Genomic DNA, 13,370 nt, shown 5'->3' with positions numbered 1-13,370 from the left:
TTTGTTTTTACCATTACTCTGCTGCAATACTTTACATACTACCGTACATACACACAAACACCCAGACACTGATTGTTGCAGTGTAAGTGATATCCTAGTGGTCTTTGGCCTAGTTGTCTGTTCCATTGACACTTAGCAGCTTAATCCTGCTTGAAAGGCTCTTCACTGCTAAGCTCATGTTTGCCAACACACAGAGCTGTCACACCCACACCCCTTTGTGTGTTTGTGTGTGTGTGTATGTTTGTCCAAGCAGGTTTGTGAATATGTATGTGGTTATAAACACTTATCACACAAACGCCAGCTGTCACATTTAAAAAGGAATGTGGGTTTTTGCTGCATCCTACTGACACTATTATTTAATAGAATTATCATAATATAAACAGAAAAAAACTAAATGCATAGTCAACATAAAAGTCTTCACAGACACAGCGAAAATCCAACAGCAATGTGGATATAATGACTTGGAAACCAGGAAAAGACAACCCATATGCAATATTATGATATTACGATATCCAAAATTTAGGACGATATCTAGTTTCATTTCACAATAGTGAATATCTATGTATTTGCCAGTTGAGAGGGACAGAAAGAAAAAAGAAGAAAGAAAAGAGAAAAAAAAGATTGTATAGAAACTTCAAAGATGGATTGTGTGTAGGTTTTCCCTTGAACCTAATGTTTCTTCGAGAAATGGGGCACAGAAACATCAAAAGAGGTCCCTAAAATTATTCGGAGAGAATTGAGAATTTGAGAAGTTGTTGTCCGTGTAATGTTGTTAAAACCCTCCCAATGCTGACACGTATACTGTAACCTGTGTTACACGTTGTGAGCACATGAGGACAGCGAGGGTTGTCCAGATGTGGACTAATTCCCTAATGGGCTTCGACTCCACAACACACACTGGCAGGCGAGCTGGCAAACAGACACTCAAACATATACTACAGTAGTGCTTGATATCCCAGCGTCCATTCTCTATTTATTTCTCTCTGTCCATTTTGATTAATAAAAGCAATAGTGTGGCGGGTGGTGGCAGTTGAGCAGATTAGCATGATGTATTATGAAAAGCCAAAACACACTGAAGGATCAAGTATTTTTAAGAAATTAAATTCACAGGACAGACTGAGAATCTGAATGATTTAATTTTAAGATTTGGGGCATAAATAAACATTGAACAACTTCAATGACTTGTGAGAGTGCATCTTGTCACTCTGTCCCTTCCCATTTGTCAGTGTTTTTCTAATTTTCACTCTCTTTAGCTGTTGCCTCGCCTGTCTGCCTCTCTGTTCTCTGTTCAAACAGCAGAGAAAATCACTTGAATACAGATTGCTTCCTCCTTCAGCTGAAATGACTGAATTTGTGGACTTTGCCAAGTATCGATTTCTGGCAGAATTCAGCAGAAAAAAAGTTATTTTTCTGTATTTCATTTATTAGTTCAAATACAGCTAACTAATAGAAATAAATTCCCAAGTAAGCACACATGTAGCATTGTTGATTGTGCACGGATACACAAAGTAACCATGTTTGTGTACTCACTCTGTCTGATAGCAGTATTCATAAAATGTGTGCTACGTTAGGCTGCTTTATTTTCTCTCCTCGCCCCCCTACTTCTTCATCTGCGCAGCTTTAGCAGGAGCTGATCAGTGACTCCATTCATTCCAGGTCAATTTGGGCAGTGTGCTCGATATGGCCGTTTCATTACACACTTCCTTCCTGTCTGTCTCTCTGACTCTGGGGAGAAGACGGAGGGACCGAGAGGGAGAAAGGAAGGAACAGGAGGAGAGAGAGAGGAGAGGAAGGGCAGGGTTGAAGGGGGGCGTACAGTGGGAGAGAGGGGGAAAAGGCGTAAGGGAGGTTAGAAACAAGGGGATAGGAGAGGGAAAGGGTAGAAATGAACAGAATGACGGAGATAGAAAATGTTTACAGTATGTGGTGAAGAGAGGGAGATAAGTGCAATATGATGTGTGGGGGATGGAGGGCGAGAGATAAGGAAGACAGAAATGAGGATGACATAAAGGAGTGAGAGATGGTAAAAAGGGTTGAATGACAGGATGTGACTGAATAAAATAAGAATAAAAAAACCATAAGGCTGGACGTGCAAGGCTAAGGGAGGAGAAAAGAGAAAGGGGAAATGGATGAATGGAGAAAGGTGGGGACAGGAAGGAAAGAAGGGGAGGCAGGGGATGAAAGAACAAGGGAGAGGAAGTTAAGGGAGGAAGAGAGTGAGAATAAAAAGAAGGGATGACATGAACAGAGCCTTAGGAGGCATGGCTGAAATGATTAATTTCAACTGTCTTTTTTACACTATAATAAAATGTTTTATATTAATATTAAAACAAACTTTACCTTGCCACAGGGACAGAACTTGTCATTAATAATTAATAATTAATTATCATGAATTCACAAAATTGTATTTCCTGCTGTTTTAAATCTCTTTTGGACTGTTTCTTGCCCAAGGTCACCTCCATTAAAATGTCAGATTTAGACATTAAAGGATAATCCCAATCACTTCAAACCAATGTCAATAGAGAAGGGCTTATTATAAGGGATGTCAAATAACTTCAATGAAGAGTTACTTTCATTTTATCAATCAATCTGTTGATTAATTGTTTGGACTCTTAATTGTCAGACACATAGTTTCAGTTTAATATGATATTAAACAAAGAAAAGCAAGACATTCTCATATTTGAAAGCCTGAAAGATGCAAAATCTGCATTTTTTATTGCAAAAATCATTATTTTTCTGTCCATTTTCTTATGGATTAGTTGACCAACTATTACAGCTCTAATGAGGACCATCTTAAATTAAATGTTATTACCTTTGTCAGAAGAAGAATAACACCAAATGGCCACATACACATATGTGCAATGACACTCTTCTGTAGCTTCTGACAGCTCGCTCTGTTTATCAGTACCACACTCTCTTTTTCAAGCTCCAGATTCTTACATGTTTCTGCCTTTTCACTTCATCTGCCTTCTCTTTCAGTCTTCTTTTTCCATCAGCCTCTTTTGTGTGAGTGTTAAATGTCCAAAGGTTCAACTATAACAGTCATGGTCACTAACAAGCAAGAAATAAACAGTAAAAAAAATAGAGAAAAAGACAGAAAAAGAACCTCCGGTATGTCCCTGGGTTTAGTGTTTCTCAGCAATTAGGTCACTTTGTTGTTTTTAAGCACATCAGCGCTTAATTGAACTCTGTGCCAAAAGCACCAAAACAACAAAACAACATGTGACTCATAAACTGCATCTCCTCTGCTTTTAGATTCTGATATGCCAGCTTTGTGTGTGTGTGTGTGTGTGTGTGTGTGTGTGTGTGTGTGTGTGTGTGTGTGTGTGTTTGTGTGTGTGTGTGTGTGTGTGTGTGCGCGCGAGGGAAGCATTAGATTGCAAAAGGCATGAGACAAAGGAAGGAGAAGAGAGTGAGAAAGAGATTCAGCATCAACTTTTCCTCTTGGGATTGGTCGCCATGGCTACGGAAGCATTTTCAGCTGAACGTGGGACAAACATAAAGAAGAGAGAGATACACAGAGACAGAGATATCATGGTGCTACCAAGCTCTTTAGTGCACAATGTAGATATATAGATGTAATGTAAATCCTGTCTATTCAATCTGCACACAGCACAGAAGCAACCTCTGATTGGCCAAGCAGAATCAGAATGTATATTATACAATATAGGACATCCTTTATTCATCATCAGTATGTTTTCTTGCCAGATTTTTTCTCAAAGAAAATAGACCAGATGCAGAAATATCGATGCAGATATCGAGCCCCCGATCGTTGTGCTATGAAGTGTCCTGTCTGAACATCCCAATTAAATAATATGGGGGCCGAAGGGAAGCAGGCAGTACTTGCGTCTGCCAATCCACTTGATTAATTAGAAATAACAGCCTATCATTCATGTTTGTGATCGTGTTTTGGTTTAATTATGTTCTTCCACATATTTGTGTCTAAAGAGAGCGTGAGAGGTGAACACAAACACAAGCAGACAGACAGGTTTCAAAAAGGTTTTAAGTGTCTGGCACATCTACATTTCGTGGTTTTAAAATCTGGCCCAATTGAATTTGTAATCGAATAACCCTGGTGTAGATGGTAGATAAAACAGTATGAATAAAATTAAAATAGTTGCAATGTATAGTAAAAAATCAGCACATCAATGTATTACATAGCTTCAACCTGTCTGTCATCTAAACATTCAGGATGCCATGACAAAAACACATCTGTACTGTTTATAGCAGTGCAGCTAGGTAACCACAAGATACTTGATCTCCAAGAGAAAACACGTAAGGCGGCAGGAAAAGGCTGTGACCCAATACGTACTGCATGAACTCTAATGGAAAACAGAAACCAATGAGAACAAACAGCATCAAGAGACTATAAGATCTCATCTTACAACCAGACAATCAGACTCCATCTATATTTCAAACGCTACGGAAAACCGTGACAATGGGCCGTCATGATCTAAGATTAGTGGAGGGCACTTTTAATGAGGAGGAGGGCACTAAAGGATCCTAAAGGATCCTGTTTCCATGCTGGCAGGCTCACTGTGGTATCACCTGAGGGCAATTTGTCCGAATTCTGTAACAAAACTTGATGAAGAGTAATTGAACTTGTGCATCAAATCCTGTTTTCCTCGAGGATTCATCGTCTAACCAAGAGAAGTGAATTTAACAGAAACCTTGAATCATTGTTTGTCTTTTGAATGGACACAGTGTCATCTTTCATGTTGCACAGCATGTCATTGTGGGGGTCTGACTGACAAGCAGCCATGTGCGGATTATGAGACAATGGGCCACTGGGCACAGACATGCAGAAGGCCCCGCCACCTCTCCTACACAGAACAAAGACAAACAGGATTTGTGGTGGTTTTGCCTCCTTTTTTGTTGTTGTTTTGCATTTCTTTGTAGGTGTTATACAGCTTTTTCGTGGTTTTCTCACTCTTTTAAGTCATTTTGTGTCTCTCTGCATGGTTGTTTTGCATCTCTTAATAGTAGCTGTATGTCTCTTTGTTGTTATTTTGTGTCTCTTCTTGGTTGATTTATATCCCTTTGTAGTCACTTTGTGTCCCTTTGTGTTTTTTGTGTGTCACCTCTTGTGTAACTTTTTGTTGGCTTTGCATCTTTTTGTGGCCAGTATCTTTCTCTTCACGTGTCAATTTACTGGTAAAGGTCAGGGAAGTCCCCTAACACTTTGGGCTCCTTGGCCTGGGCCATGCAAACAGCCACAAGCATTAATAAAGAAACAGACTTAAGTAATTAATGACTCCCCTCTACTTCCATATTTGGGGAATGTTCTATAGTGAGAAAGCTTTGGGATATTTTTGCATGTATCAGCACTTCGTTGATGATTTACTCTATGTTTCTAAAAACAGTAAGTGGGCAAAAAAATGTGCACAACACAGGAAACAACTGTCTCAATTTTTCTCTGCAATAGGTTTGTCAATATTTGCATAAAGTAGAGCCAATGTTGCTGTTCATGAATTATTTATAGAGACTAAAGGAAAGAGACTTGTAAGGGCTGGTTCTGCTTGACAGTGTTGCCTTGGACCAACCAAATGTGTGCTTGTGTGTGTGCGTGTTCAGGGGATTGAGTGAGTGTCAGTGAGAAAGTGTGTGTGTGAGAGACAGAGAGAGAGAGAAAGAGAGAGAGAATGAGAGAGAGAGAGAGAGAGAGAGAGAGAGAGAGAGAGAGAGAGAGAGAGAGAGAGAGTGTGTGTGTGATGCGCTCTGCTGCGCTCACCGGCAAAGTCACTGCTTTCTCAAGGACACTGCGGCTAAGGGGCAAGAAGGAGAGAAGAAATGACACACGGGAAGAGAAAGCAACAAGGAGGAAAAAGAAAAAAAGAAATTGAATGATAAAAGGCCAAGTAAGATTTTTTTTAAAATGGCAAAGAAAACACAAAAAAGTGTTAATGAGAAAAGTATGACTAAAAGAAGGGGAGAAGGAAAGAAGTGGGGCTGTGCTTTTACTTGAAAGTGACAATATTTCTTGTGGGAAAAACACAACAAGATATACAGTATGTGAAGTAACCAGAAAAAATGATATTGTTTATTACCTCAGATGCAGTAAACACAATAGAAATTGGGCCAAAAGCTGCAGATTATTGTCATCATCAATTACTGTACTGATTATTCCTTTTTGTTTAATCAATTAATCCTAAAATCTGTCAAAACAAATGTGAAAAAGTATAGTTTAACAGGGACATCTTCATTTGACAGTAAATCTAGCTTACGTGGGGTATTTTGGCTAGACAAATTATTTCAAGACATCTGCATGATATAATATCATCATCTAAGTTTTTGTCAAATAATATTTGCATAGATTTTCTGTAGTTCTGGCATCCTACGAATCCAGCAGCTCTAATACAAACTAAACTAAGTTGACACCAACAGGCCACCAAAGACAACGCAGCAGCAGCAGACATGCTATAGTTATGTTATGCACACTGAGGAGCAAAGCAGTGGAGCAGCTTTTTCTGCTTGGTTCAGTCTCACCAGCGATCCACTAAAACCTCTACAGCAATCAATTATTTACACATAAACACACACACACACAGACCCCAAAACACTCCCACTGAGATGATAGTGGGGAAGGCCGCTGGGTGAATTGCATAAAAGCTACTTTACATACATAAGTAGGCAGAGTACCAAAGCAGGGAGTGAACTCGGCAACCACTCGGACCACAGCTCCTGACCAGCTGTGATAAATGAAATGTGTCTAACCTAAAGGCATCCTCGTTGTACGTGTGCAGTAGTGAGAACCAGATGAATGTGGGGCTAATGTTTTTTCAGAAACACAGATGCGAAAGGCAGCGATACGTGCATAAATGGATACAGAATACACAGAGGTGGGCATTAAATATAGAGGTAGAGAGAGAGCTGGAACATTTAGTTTTACAAAAAATAGCATTGTATTTCAGCAGATTGTGCTGCTCTGTAAACGATGAGCAAACAATTCAGAGATATACGATCAAGATCAAGCAATAAACATGGATTCCGTTATTCTGCCACTCACCTCCCTCTGTCCTCCAATCTTTTTGTCTCCACTTCTCTTTCAGCGTCTGTCAGCCAGCGTGTGTGTCTGGAGTCACGGCGTCAGAGCAGGCAGGGTTCAGTACCTGAGAAGACAAAAGTTCAAAGGTCAGTTAACATCAGTGCAACAGCACTTAAGGATCATGTTCAGCTTGACTTCAATCACACACTGACCAGCTGCCATCAGAGAAGTAGTAAGGGAAAAAAAGCAGGTGCAAATAAGCAAGTGCTTGTGTTCCTAAATAGGCAGAGTAGGTATCATGCATTTCCTTGCACATTTGCACTTACACTAAACACACATACATATGCATGTACACACACCACTGCTATCTATCTAAGGCAAGAGAAAGGGGGAAAAAGAGCTGAACAGACACTGAAAGATGAGGGGTTGAAGGACTAAAACGTCCATTAGACAAGTGCATATTTAATCTCTGTGTGATAAGAGTAATTATTTTTGCATTGAAGTATGACTGATCCACTTATGCTCAAAGCAGACCCTCATTGGGATATTAACTTTTCCCTCTCTTTCCTGAAAACATCACCAGTAAAGGCTGTGGGGAGGTAGTGAGAGCAGAGGGGACAAAAGTGATCAAGGGCGAGAAAATTAAGATAATGTTGGAAAAGAAGCATGGATTCAAGAGAAGAGAAAAAGAATTGATCATAAGGAGGGCTGTAAACACACACTGACCAGTAAATTGAGACCCTGCTCCTGCAAAGGATTTCATTTGCATACGTGTTGCTACAAAAATACATGCATGCAACACTAATCTCATTGACATATTTGCTTTCCATGCAAACAGAATACACAGAATGAGCCTTAAACATATAGCATCGTATCAGAGATATTCAGGGAATGCTGTAGTTTATTCTTTCAGGACATGTTTGACTTTGAGAAAAGCTTCCTATTAGTTTGTCTACTGAATTCTCCCAACTTTCCAGAGCTTGTCTAAGGCACTGCTGACCCACTTTATATGCCCTGCACAGCACTGGAAAGTTGCTAACTTGAATTCACTGCGATGGAAGTCCGATGTACAACCATATGCCATTAAACACCGTCTATATAAATAAAATATCCTTAGGTACCATTTACGGATTAATCATTAAATAATCTTGTTGAGTTTAATGTGCACTATTGTAAATCAATATTAACAACCCTGATTGCTTTGCTCATTATTTATGGGTTAAGAAATGTCTGAAACAGCAATAACCCTAACAGACTATAAAGGGTATATTACTAGGGGTGTAACGATACATCAAGCTGTATCGATATATCGCATCAATGATCCAATATCGTCAATGAAAATATCAATACATATCATTCTCTTTAAGAGATGCTAATATTTTAAAACGATCACTTTAAATTTAATATTGTTATTCAAAAGAATAGATTGCTTTTTTTATTTAAATGTCTGGAAGTGGTCAGAAATAAAATTGTCATATCATATTTGAGTTGCTTTTTGTGAGTTGATTTATGTGTAACTGATGGTATTGTCTTGTATAAATCACAGGCCCCTGAATTGCTTTGAATCTAAATTGTATTGTGGTATTCTTTGTGATATCAGCTATCTTTTTATTTTCGAAAAGAAAAATAAAGTATTGTTTCATTGTTATGAAACTTGTGATTTATAGCCCTGTGTATTACAATGCATGAAATCCTATTTATACTCCTAACACTACGTAATGACATGTCCCTCCCTGTGTAGTGAAGTCTGACAGTGATGATCCTGACAAACCCGATACAATGAACAGACGGCATTGCAGCCTCCCACAAATATGAGCCTGCAGTCACACAGCCAAGAAAATCAAAGCAAGGCAAATCTACAGTATTTGCTTTGTGTTGTTTGGGGAAGTGGTTACACCTTGTATAATAGAGCATAACTAAGCTGGGTGTTGGTTGGTGTCATGATCCTTCAAGACAAACTGGTTCCCAGACACACACACACTTAGACTTAAAAGTACATTGTGTATGGTACACACACAAACATGAACAATCACTTACACAATCAGTCTTCTTGTAGAACTAGAAAAGCTTTGTAGCATTAGCAGTGTAAACAGCAGCATCATTAAAACCTTATCGAGATCAAATTAATCTTATTTCTTGAAATATCTTTTATGCTAAACTCTGCTTAAATTTGTATTTATTTATGTGTATTTCCGTAATGTTTAAACTGTCAATGACTCATTCCATTTCATTGAATTATTTTTTAGTTTGTGTGCTTTGTTTAGAAAAACCTTGGACAGTTAGACAGCTGACAAACAACATGTGACAGTGTGACAGTTCTTATTTTTCTTTTAAGCAAAACTGCCGGTGGTATTGAAAGCTAATATGTCACAGAATAAACAACTACACTATTCAACAATTTGTTTCTTGGACAGTAGCTCAGAACTATGATTGATTCAGTGTGCAAATATAAGACGCAAGATGTTAAATAGGAAATATAGCCTGTATTTTCCTTCAGTGCAGACCCACTGCAAAAAAACCCCCATACACAGCAAAAAACAAAAAACAAAACACCATTACAACCAAATCAAAAAGGACAGAGATCAATTTTTCAAGCAGAAGATTGATCATCATTAAAACATTTTAGTCAGCACTTTTTTAGTAATTATAGCTCAATACAAACAAATATAACAAATTGTACATCGTATTCAATATAGAGTTGGCGAATTAATCCAATCACAAAAACACTGCTGTGTAAAGCCACACTGACACAAGTGTTAAACGTAATTAAAGATAGTCTTTATCTAGTTATTTTTCACAGAAATTCTGGCAGATGTATTGGGCAGAGCTTTAGTATGGAATGTAGATTAGACTTGAAAATCATTTTTCACACCTCTAACAGGCGTGCTGAATCAGTTTAAAGATAGAGAACATAACAAAAAAAAAAAAACTCATATCACAGATTTTTATCTCTTCCCTCTGTAGCAAAGCACTTGAGATGGAGGGGTTAATGGAGACGTACTGTCAGATAATGGTCTCCAGTGACTGACACGTGTTCTCAATAGAGTGCTCACGAGAAGGAAAAACAAACCTTCAGCTGACAGCATTATCTAATTTGCCGATCCTTCACATCTCATTTGTAAACCATTACTGATAGTGAGAAATAAGAAGCTAGGTGCCATACTGAGGAGCAGTGGTGCAATGGAGCATAAACAAAGACATAATTTTATGCTGCAGTAGGTGGTAGAAGAGACTGACTCGCTGCATAAAACACAACCTGTAAGAAATTGAGCTTGTTAGTGACAGATTGCCGATGTCACTGATTGTGATTTTTTAATCAAAGACGCTGTGAGGAATGTAACAAAAAATACACATTTGCGAAATACAAAATTACACACCAACATGAAAATCTATACAAAAACCCATAAGTTTGCACAATTTTATATGCAACCATTAAAATACAAATTGATGGGTCTGTTTTCATCCATCTGTTCATCTTTAGGCAGTGATTTCTAACAGGGGTACTTTTAGCCCCTCTGCAGTATCATGGAAAATTGTGAAGTAGCTAAACTAAGTTGAACACATAGAAATGATGATTTGATTTAAAAATAATATATCCACATTTAACATTCAGTCAGCTATAACACTGAACACTACACGCTGCAGTTATGTAAAAGTGTGTGAAAAGTAGTAGGCTAGAAATATTTGATAAATGGTTAAAATAGTTAGCTAAAAAGTAATCTTAATGGATAAATGGTTAAAATAGGTGGCCTGCTCATTGTTTTGACATCCCATTGGTCTGGTACATGGATTTATGGTTCCAATGGCCACAGTTTAAACATTAGTGATAAGTAACTTAAATGGATGAATGGTTCAAAGAAGTAATGTAAAGTAACTTTCAGTTCACTCCAATTAGAGTAGTAGTAGTACTACAGTTGCTGACCAAAAATTACACTGCAAAAAAAGATAAACAATAACTACTCAATAAAATTGAGGCAACAGATTGCAGGCAATATTATTAATTAAATCTAACTGCGTTACAAGTTGAGTTAATGACAACTTAACAGGAAGTGCCTGTCAATTAAAAACTGACAAATTCTATTGTGTTGGATTCATTCAAAATTCTCTTGATTTAGAATTACATACACAAAGATTATATTTAATGTGATTAAAATAAGTAGATTCTATCTCAAACATTTTTATATTAAAGTTACTTAAACAACTGCCTCAAAGTCAAGGGCGCATTTATATTTAATACATTTTGTCAAATATATTAAGTAAAATGAAATGACTAACAGAATAAGTTATTACAGTGTACTGGCAGTTTATGTAGGAGAACCAATTAGATTTTAAATATCCACAGATGTATAATGAATAGTGTTATTTGGTGTGGGGGTATCTCAGACCACAAAGATTTGGACCCACTTGTGGATTCTGGTCCATATGCTGCATAATACCCATCGACTTGATGAGGATAACAGGGCAGACCACACTCTATCTAGCTCATTAAATAAAGCAAAGCACTTTCCACCCCCATGAGTCAACCTCACCATTAAGATGTTCATTTCAACACGCACAAACCCATGAATTCATGGGATGTATCTCCCAACCTTCCGACCTTCACATTGTCAGAGCTTTATGTTCGGACTGTTATGAACGCAGGTGCCTTCGCAATATCTTTGGCTCTGGTGAATCACTCAGACTTCCTGATCAAAGGGGCAGTTTAATGAGCTTGAGCCCTCACAGTGTAATGTGTGGTGATGTAGCCATTAGCCAGACTTGTAGTAGGGGACTACAGCCAATAATAATAAACTTAATGAAGTGTGAACACAAAATAGAGGTGGATGTTTGAAATAAATGGGGAATTAAATAACTGAACATTTTCAAAACTATAAAACCTGCCCAGAACATTACGGCCCATACTATGACATCACTGCTACTGTTAGCCATACGATGATGGACAGTTAAAACATTTACATAAGACATAACAAAAACAGGAGTAATTTCATTCTTGTCCACTTTATAATAACCAATGCTGCCATTTTTTTTTAAATCCCTCCAGTTCTGTTCTCTGCAAGTATATTTTTCATATTTATATATTACATCTTTATTTTTTATAGATTTATGTTGCTATGTTTATACATATTAATTGTATTCATATTTTTGTATTCCTCCTTTTCTCTAAATATCATTACAACTAAATCTGTAGTACTGTCAACAATTTCTCAAGTTTCCTTTTCCACCTCATAACAATGTTTTGGTTACCAGGCCTTATTATTATTATTATTATTATTATTATTATTATTATTATTATTATCATGAAGCCAATCATTAAATGCTACCTATGGTATGTAGCAATTCCTAAATCCCAATCTTAATCAGATTACTTTATTGATGCTGCAGTCAGTCAAAATGTAGTCATTGAGAGTTTCTTTTGCTTTGAGTTTAAGTGAGATTGACGTGTCATGGGAAGCACATTAGTTGATCTCACTGTGAAACACCAGAGTGCTTTCATGAAAATATAATAGACCATTCCGTTTAATTCTAAATTAGTTTTGCTATTCAATTTGTGAAATAAAATTAAAATGACAATCCCCTTTTCAATATTCATACACTCTAATAGTAATTATGATGTGAGGGAGTATGCCTAACCTCGTTCTCAATTTAAAAATATTACATGTAATCCTAATCCAGATAATCTCCGTTATAAATCATTTTCATTACAGTGATGCTCCTGCATACACGCTTCCGATTTGTATGCGTTTTTCTGAATTAATTCAGTCGTATGTCTTCTGAGACCAGTGCATTTATTTAAGTGTGTGAGATAGAGTTCTAGGATCTAGGTGCAGAGAACCACACAATTCAAAAAGGCAGAGAAATAAAACAAACACAGAGAGATTGCAGTACATAGAAAACTACTTGCCTAACAGGAACGAAACACTCTCAAAACTGACAAATGCACACCATTGCACTAGCACGCGCACACGCACACACACACACACACACACACACACACACACACACACAGGTGTGAAAGCCCTGGAATTGGTTCTCTGTTTCTATATATCCTATATGAGGCAGGCTGGTTCATAGATCTCAACTGACTTAGCCATTTTCATTCAGGAACCAACCAGAGGGTGAAGGGTGAGAAGGGTTGCTGCTGGATATAGTGTTTCTGGGGGGTAGGTGTTAAGACAGAGAGACCTGTTTGTGTACAAAAGATATCGATAAAATCCATGTCTGCATCCCTTCCAGAAATACAACAAGGTATAGAATGCAGCAGTGAAATAAGATGCTGATAAATGCCTAATGTACAGTGAAAGTGGAGCATGTGGTAAGGAGAAAAAAAATGTGGGAGGGAGGGGAGAAGCAAAGTAGAGTCAGAGTGAGAAGTGAGTTTCCAGGT

General features: G+C 37.7%; 1 protein-coding gene across 1 annotated transcript in view; it reads right to left on the bottom strand.

The window, feature by feature from the left end:
* Positions 1 to 13,370, bottom strand: part of strbp (spermatid perinuclear RNA binding protein) — an 86,544-nt gene that overhangs the window by 52,797 nt on the left and 20,377 nt on the right. The window contains exon 3 of the mRNA XM_059357588.1: positions 7,007 to 7,109. The gene's annotated coding sequence lies outside the window, so the exon portion shown is untranslated. The remainder of the gene's footprint in view (positions 1 to 7,006; positions 7,110 to 13,370) is intronic.

Source organism: Centropristis striata, chromosome 19, assembly GCF_030273125.1.
Source record: "Centropristis striata isolate RG_2023a ecotype Rhode Island chromosome 19, C.striata_1.0, whole genome shotgun sequence".
NCBI classification, from domain to species: domain Eukaryota; kingdom Metazoa; phylum Chordata; class Actinopteri; order Perciformes; family Serranidae; genus Centropristis; species Centropristis striata.
Note: the sequence above shows the minus strand (reverse complement) of the source record. Positions and strands in the feature narration are given on the sequence as shown.